Here is an 8,587-nt window from a genome sequence, read left to right as displayed (position 1 = left end):
AGATAGATTTAGTTCCCTAATATTAACTTAGGATATCTACCTTTTCACACTCCTCATCTATCTAAAAGCAATAGTAAAAACTTCTGAGTTTCTGGGGTTTCTTCATCTTTAATATGTGAAATGCAATCAATCCCCTAAATACGGCATTCTGTTCAGACACCTGAGATAAGATGCAAATCAAGGAAAAGGACAACGACACAACAAAAAAACCAAACTTCCTAAACTCAAAAGAGTTTTTCAGTTCTTGGGTAAAAGTCCCAAATAACCTTAAAATATTTATTAATATATTTATATGTAAAGATATATATGTATATATGTAATGTAATTATCAAATAAATGAAAAATTGAAAGTTTTGACATTAAAAATTTAAGAATATTTCTATTTTATCTTAAATTCAAATTTATAAACTACTCTAATATATTTCATAATGGTCATATTAGGAATTTTAAGAAATACCTACTCAAATTTCAAACTTGTTCCTTTATATTCTCCTGTCATGATTAATTCGATGTTAATATTTGCAGTATTTGAGAGTTTACTGAAAACAGTACCATTATGATTCTGTCTATGTTTTCTTCCTGCTCCAGACTCCTTGGTTCAAAGATTAATCCCAAGTGGCAGAAGGCAAGGAGTGCTGAATATGGACATGTGTGTTTGCCTGAAGCTGACCAGAGTCACACACACTGTTTCTGCAGTGTGAACTGAAAAAGTGGAAAAGTAGCCAGCTGCCCCAGAAACAGTGAGAACAAGAAAAACTGAAGGGGTTCAAAACAGGAATATGATATAATAGATGAAAACAATCTGAAATTTCTGTCCATCTTTCAAGGTATGTCTCTCCATGCATAATTAACCTCTAATGAAGGATTGTACAAGAAGAAAACTCCAAGAGACAACAAATCAACATTAATGTTCTCAGTCCCAGTCCCCATTAGTTCACTGTTGCCTGTAAGGATGTGCTGAGAGCATGAGTTAACTAGATTTGATAGGCTAATGTTAGCTCATATGAATACTGTATATGTTATTTTCAAGTAAAATGAATACACACATTAATACCTACGTCTAAAATCATTAAAGTTAGCTTGTGAAGTACTAGAAAGGCAAAATTTTATATTTATCACCCACTTCTATACTCTACATAACAACACAATCAGAACTGAAAGTTCATAATTTTCTCTTTCCATACACCCTGCAGAGAAATGAATGCCTGGATAGCATCTACTTCAAAATGTAAACTTTCTCTTCATTAAATGGAATTCTGCTCCATTTAGGAAGAAACAAACCATTGATACACACAACGACATAATTTTGCTGAGTAAAAGAAGTCAGACTAAAAGAGTACATATTACATGAATCCATTTATATAAGAATCTCAGAAAATGCAAACTAAGCTATTATGACAAATTATTGACACATAATTGACAGGGAAAAAATGCGATGGTTTGATATAGGTATACACTGTAAAATGTTTACCACAACCAAGTTTACCCACACACCATCATATTACAAAGTTACCATTTGTGTGTGCGTGTGTGTGTGTGTGTGTGTGTGTGTGTGTGTGTGTGGTGATAACACTTAAGATCTACTCTCTTAGAAAATTTCCAGTATACAATACAGTATTTTACCTTCTCAAAACTCTACTAGGTGGCAGCATCATCTTGGCCATAAAGAAACTTAGTGACCTAGCCCTCTTTTGACTTTGTTTTCAGTTACTCTTTTCAATTGCTCCTTCTTGAATCAATGTCAAAGTAAATTTATAAAGCAGTAAATTTAGTTATATTGTATCTAATTACCAAAATGATACAATGTCTTTCAAACAGCAATTTTGACCATGCCCACTAGACACAGGCACATACATACATTTCTGGGGGAAGAAATTAAACTAAACCTACGGGTGTGGAGAAGTAGTCCATTTTGCAAAACTATTTTGTAACCCAGCCATTATGTAGAACCTTTCAATCTGTGGCTTCTTATTATCTTTTCAGCCATGGACTTCATTTCTGGCATGTAGTTTACCAACACTAAACAAATGAGTACTCATTGCCAAGCTCCAGGCACTGTGCTGTTCTGGGACAGAGCAGTGAGTAAAAGAAGACATACTTTCAGGAGCTTACAATATATGGAAGGGAGTACAAGATTTAAAAGATTTTAGGGCTTCCCTGGTGGCGCAGTGGTTGAGAGTCTGCCTGCCGATGCAGGGGACACGGGTTCGTGCCCCAGTCCGGGAAGATCCCACATGCCGCGCAGCGGCTGGGCTTGTGAGCCATGGCCACTGAGCCTGCGCGTCTGGAGCCTGTGCTCCACAACAGGAGAGGCCGCAACAGTGAGAGGCCCGCGTACCGCAAAAAAAAAAAAAAAAAGAAAAAAGAAAAAAAAAAGATTTTAACACCCAAAACAAATAATTTTGAGAGTGTACATTCAGGGTGCTATGGAAGCATATGATAGGAAAGAGCAGGAGGATATATTATGTAGCATCTCGCTACCCCAAGTACCAGCACACACACACACACCATGGTCCAATAGCTTTGGTATCACCAGTAAGCTTTTAGAAATTCAGAATCTCAGACCCTACCCCAGACCTACTGACCAAGAATCTGGATTTCTGCAACATCTCCAGGTGATTCACATGTACACTGAAATTTTGAAAAGCACTGTCCTAAAGCCAACTGAAATCTACACACACACACACACACACACACACACACACACACAAAATAGATAAAAGGAATCAAATTTAATTAACTTTGAAATAACATGTGGTAATTCCTTGTTTATCATTTCTAAATAAGGAAATTTTAGCTATTTTCTTAGCATATCAGATTATTTTTATCTGTCAATCAGCTAATTCAGGAAGGTAGATAAATTGAGATGCTTAGACAATCAGTGTATATCAATCTCATGAAATAATTGGCAGCTTTTTTCCTTTATTACATACTATGTACCAGGAACTTCTCATATGCAACCATAATCTCATTTAATCCTCAGTTCAGATAAGGAAAGTAATATTCCTTTTCCAATAGGTAGTAAATTCATGTAAAGCTTTGTTTCGAAATCAGGTTTGCCTGACTTCAGAGTTCAGGCTGACAAAATGCCCTTCAACAACCCTAATTTTCATATAGAATGAGACACTAACATTTGTTTGTAAAGAAGTTTATTGTTTCTATTTCACTCATATGTAGGCTAAACTATCACTTTTAATAGAAAATAATGCTTAGAAGAATTCTAACACTCAGATTCACCAATTTGTTTCAGAAAGTATTAATATTAATTATTCAGTTAACCTTTTAATGTTCTATATGTCACGATGGTTAAACTTTTTAATATTTATGTATTATTGTAGACTTCTGCACTTAGAATATAGCATTTTATTTTCAACTATGTATTAGATAATTGAATAGGTATCTCAAAGCAAGTAGAAAATAATCAGAAAATTATCTTGCAAATTCAGCTGCAGTTTGTCATTCTTTGGACAATGATTATCCCATCATATAGAGGCATATTAAAACCATATGTAACAGAATCTAGGATGGGACAAAGCATTCATTCCTTTTTTAAAAAATATATTTATTTATTTATTTATTTATTTGGCTGCGCTGTATCTTAGTTGAGGCACATGGGATCTTCATTTGCAACGTGCAGGATCTTCGTTGGGGCATGCGAAATCTAGTTCCCTGACCAGGGATCGAACCCGGGCCCCCTGCATTGGAAGTGCAGTCTCTTAACCACTGGACCACCAGGGAAGTCCGTATTCATTCCTTTTAACTGGTATATATTTTTTAAAGCACTTTAATTTATGACCACCTGTACAACTCATTTTCCAAATAAAACATTCCTAAATCATTTTTATGGACATTGATTAAATCAAGAACAGGCTGCCACATCTCTATAAATTATCTGAAACACTGTTTTTGTCCTGTTTTCCAGCCAAATAAATGAAAAAGTGGGAATCCTAGTCAAGAACACCACAATATTGCAAAAAACAAAATTGCTCTTAAAACTGAAGCTAAAAGGTCTTTAACAGAAAAATTGGGGTCAGGCCCTTTAGCATGTAAAGATATATCCAGAATCAGTTTAATATGTTCTGTGGTCTGAGAGTAAAAAACAATTGATATCTGATAAATGATGGTGTTGAGAGCACAAAGGTCTTCAGGCATTCACAGCAGTAAATCAATATATAATAAAATTTTAACTTATCGGGCATAACAAATGGCAACAAACATAATGAAAACCATATGGTAGTGGGTAAAGAATTTGAACAGAACATAAAATTTATAATAAAGAAATCAAATAGCACATTTAATGTCAGTGCTAACTCTATTTCTCCACAGATAATGGCTATAAATTTGTGCAGCACGGTTGAGTGACTCATTTAATTCTATCAAGCGATTTTCTATGTAGTAACAAGGAATTTTTCTCTACAGCTTAATTTTTGGAATTGTCATATTATCTGTGATGCACAGGACTTAAGTCAGTACTTACAAGATTAAAAAACCATCAACAGTTACACTGCAACTATATCATAGGTACTCAACATACGTGAGCAACTTGGCCTTGTAAAGGATATATCCAATTTTTTGCAATAACTTGCACGTCTATTTGAAATACATTGTGTTACATCAGATGTTACCACTATTTTAAACATGAAATTTATTTTATAGAATTTTAGATTATAAAAGTAATGTGCACAGAAAATTTGGGGAAAAATATAAAACCTAAAGTGGAAGGGGAGTCATTCCTAAAATGCTTACCCAGTAATATTTTGGTATTTCATCTTGTGTTTTATGCATTAAGTATCTTTTTGCTAAAGCAATATATTCACTTAGAGGAATAAAGTCAAGCCATACAGAAAAGTTTTAAGTAAAAAAATATAACGACTTTTCAGTTTCTCTTTTTTATATCCTCTACCAGACCTCTTCTTAAAAATGAATAATTTATAATTTTCCTCATAAATCTTCTCGTTTTCCCCACCTAACTCATGATGTGTATTAGTTATAATTTGTAGTTCTAATTGTGGTTACAATTATAATATAAAATAATCGATTTAAACCTCTGTTTCTTGCTCTATCACCTTTAAGCTGATCTACTGGCTGATCTAGAAAGCTAAAGAACCTACCTTTACTTCTCCTCATCCTTTTGATTTCTGTCAGTTATGCTATTAATTTTGGTTCTCTAACTATAAGATTTCTGTGTATTGTCAATAGAAAAACTCCATAATTTTAAAACTGATAAAATAGCCATTATATTGTGCACTGTTGGTGGGACTGTAAATTGATGCAGCCGCTATGGAAAACAATATGATGATTCCTCAAAAAAAATTAAAAATAAAACTAACATATGATCCAGCAATCCCATTTCTTGGTATTTATCCAAAGAAAATGAAAATGCTAATTTGAAAAGCTATATGCACCTCCATGTTCACTGCATTATTTACAACAGCCAAGATATGGAAAAACTTAAGTGTCCACTGATAGATGAATGGATAAAGAAGGTGTGATATATAGATAGATAGATAGATAGATAGATAGATAGATAGATATAAAAAGCCATAAAAAAGAATGAGTTCTTGCAATCTGCAGCAACACGGGTGGACCTTGAGGGCATTATACTAAGTGAAATAAGTCAGACAAAGACAAATACCATATGATCTCACTCACATGTGGAATCTAAAATCAAAAACAAGCAAGCAAACAAAGAAATGAACAAAGCCCATAGATATAAAAAACAGATTGGTGGTTGCCGGAGGTGGGGATTGGGCGAAATGAGTAAAGGGAGTTAAAAGGTACTAACTTCCAGTTATAAAAGAATTTCACAGGGATGTAATGCACAGTATGGTGACTATAGTTAAGAACACTGTGTTGCATATTTGAATATGGCTAAGAGAGTAGATCTTAAAAGTACTCATCACAAGAAAAAAAATGTTTTTAACTATATATGGGGATGGATATTAACTAGATATTGTAGTGATCATTTTACAGTATATACAAATATTGTATCATTATGTTGTACACCTGAAATTAATATAATGTTACAAGTTATATATCAATTATGCCTCAATTATGCCTCAATTTTTAAAAAGAATGTTGTAGAAATAGAATCATATATTATGTAATCTTTCAATATTGGCTCATTTTCAGTCAGAATAATTCCCCTGAGAGCCATCTAAGTCATTGTGTGTGTCAACAGTGTGCTCCTTTTTACCGCTGAGTAGTATTACAGTTTGTTTAACCACTTATTTAAGGACATTTGGTTTATTTTTAGCGTTGACTATTACAAACAAATCTGTTGTGAGCACCGTTGTACAAAAAAAAAAAGCCAGTATAATACTGGGATTATTATGTACTACAGAAGTAAGTTTAGCTGTATTTCCCTTAAAAACTCTTCCTGCTCAAAGGCAAGTGCTGTAAGCATCCAAGTTCAATGGATCCACTCTGAATTATTGTTGACCCTCTCTACTCCTTATCAGATCATACTTAGCTGCCCTTCATGGTTGTATCTCATGTTCTGCTCTTTCAGGCTATGAACAGAATTAAAAATCCAAGTTCAATTTCCCTCAGAACTTTGCACTTTCCAGTCCCGTGTTGTCGATAAGTTATTTGAAGTCATTCTCAACTGCATTCATTTGGTTGTATTTTTTTCCTGTATATGCTTAAATCATTTACCTTTAGACCTAGAGTTCTGAAATCTCATCAGATGTGTCTAGATACAAAGTGGTTTTATAATCATCTTTGACAGTCAATAGGTCCTTTCTACCCAAAGAATTTGAATATTTGTTCATTTCCTTTCCTGAATTATCTTGTTTTCATTTTTAAACTCCAAAGGGTTTAGAGAAAAGTCTTCATTATCTATGTCTGTCTTATTAATAATATGACCATAGCACCCTATACATAACTTGTATTACTTTAATTTATCGTATCATTTCAAAACTATCCTTTAGGTCTCCACAACTTGACTATGATCTCTGATGAAAAAAGGACTGGATGCCTTGTTCTTTTTTGTATTCTCAAATATCCTGAAATATAGTAGGTAATCAGTAATCCTTTGTTGAACTAAACTGAATTTAATAAATAGTGTGAAGGCTTAAATTAGGAAGGAAAGAAACTGAACTATCATTTTAAAATGATGCCCAATATTTATATTAAGGAACATATTTTTTCCTTTGGTAGTACAATAGGTCATCTTCTAACTGACCTCTACAAACTCTAGATTCCCAAGCAACAGCTGATAACCACGGCACCCTGCACACTTCTGGCTGGTAGGGCTGTTCTCTAGGACTCCAATGCATGTTTGCTGCCTCTAGTTGAGAACACTTTCACAAAATTGCTGATATAGGTATGAGATAGTCTGTTGATAATATCTACTTTCTTTTGGTCAGTATTTAGTTTGATTAAGGCCACTGACTGAGAAGTTTTGTGATTAATTCAGAAGATGACAATAGGTCATCTTCTAACTGACCTCTACAAACTCTAGATTCCCAAGCAACAGCTGATAACCATGGCACCCTGCACACTTCTGGCTGGTAGGGCTGTTCTCTAGGACTCCAATGCATGTTTGCTGCCTCTAGTTGAGAACACTTTCACAAAATTGCTGATATAGGTATGAGATAGTCTGTTGATAATATCTACTTTCTTTTGGTCAGTATTTAGTTTGATTAAGGCCACTGACTGAGAAGTTTTGTGATTAATTCAGGCTTTCTCTAGAGATCTACTGTACAATATTATAGCTGTGGTCAACAATAATGTATTATGCACTTAAATATTTGCTAAGAGGGTAGATCTCACATTAAGTGTTCTTACAATAAAACAAAAATTGTAATGATGGTGGAATGTGGGAGAAACATGTTAGAGGTTAAGGAAAGTGAAGTATCTGTGATATCTCCCAGATTTCTACCAATCTACTTTCAATCAGTTTACCGCTCGGCAAAGTATCTGGTAACAGTGCTCTTCACTGAGAGAGATAAGTAGTTTAGGGAGAAGTACAGGTTCATACAACTCTATTATGTGATGTCTTAAAATTAAGAGAGATCAGAAGTATTAAAAAATATTTCTATCTTTGGAAAATTCGTTACATAGGCATTATATTTTTAACATGCTTTCTAGGGAAAAAAATCATTGTTAAGAGGCTGAGAAAACCACAAAGGGAACTGTTTCTCTCCATTTAATTTTGACTCAGAGAAAGAAATGGTTAATGAAGAAGAAACGATGGGAAGCTGCATTCAGAAAATACAATCAAGTGATCTGAAAGCATTTTATAAGAAACAAGGTTAAAACCAACAACCTGATCAGAGCAAGATATGAAAACAAGCAAATAAGAACAAAGCACTTTTTAAGCGCAGAGATCCTTCTTTTACTACCTTGCCCAAGCTAATTCCTACTCATGACTTAGATCCCTAAATGCCTAGCACTGTTTTTGTGCCCCCTCTAAGTGTGTCCACAATACCTGCACCTACCATCATTATAGTACTTATAAGCTCAATGTGTCATATGTACCTTCTCCACAGATGCTGTGAATATCTTATTCACAATTATGCAATCAGCATATATGTCAGACACCTAGTAGGCACTCAATAAATATTTGTTGATAAATATTTGT

At 34.0% G+C, this 8,587-nt stretch overlaps 1 non-coding gene across 1 annotated transcript; it reads right to left on the bottom strand.

The window, feature by feature from the left end:
- Positions 1-3,665: 3,665 nt before the first annotated feature.
- On the bottom strand, positions 3,666-3,738 carry TRNAG-UCC (transfer RNA glycine (anticodon UCC)). Its single transcript has one exon. It is a non-coding gene; the product is annotated as a tRNA-Gly (tRNA).
- Between the last annotated feature and the right edge of the window lie 4,849 nt (positions 3,739-8,587).

Source organism: Lagenorhynchus albirostris, chromosome 6, assembly GCF_949774975.1.
Source record: "Lagenorhynchus albirostris chromosome 6, mLagAlb1.1, whole genome shotgun sequence".
In the NCBI taxonomy this organism is placed as follows: domain Eukaryota; kingdom Metazoa; phylum Chordata; class Mammalia; order Artiodactyla; family Delphinidae; genus Lagenorhynchus; species Lagenorhynchus albirostris.
The sequence above is the reverse complement of the archived record's forward strand: the minus strand, read 5'-3'. Positions and strand labels throughout refer to the sequence as shown.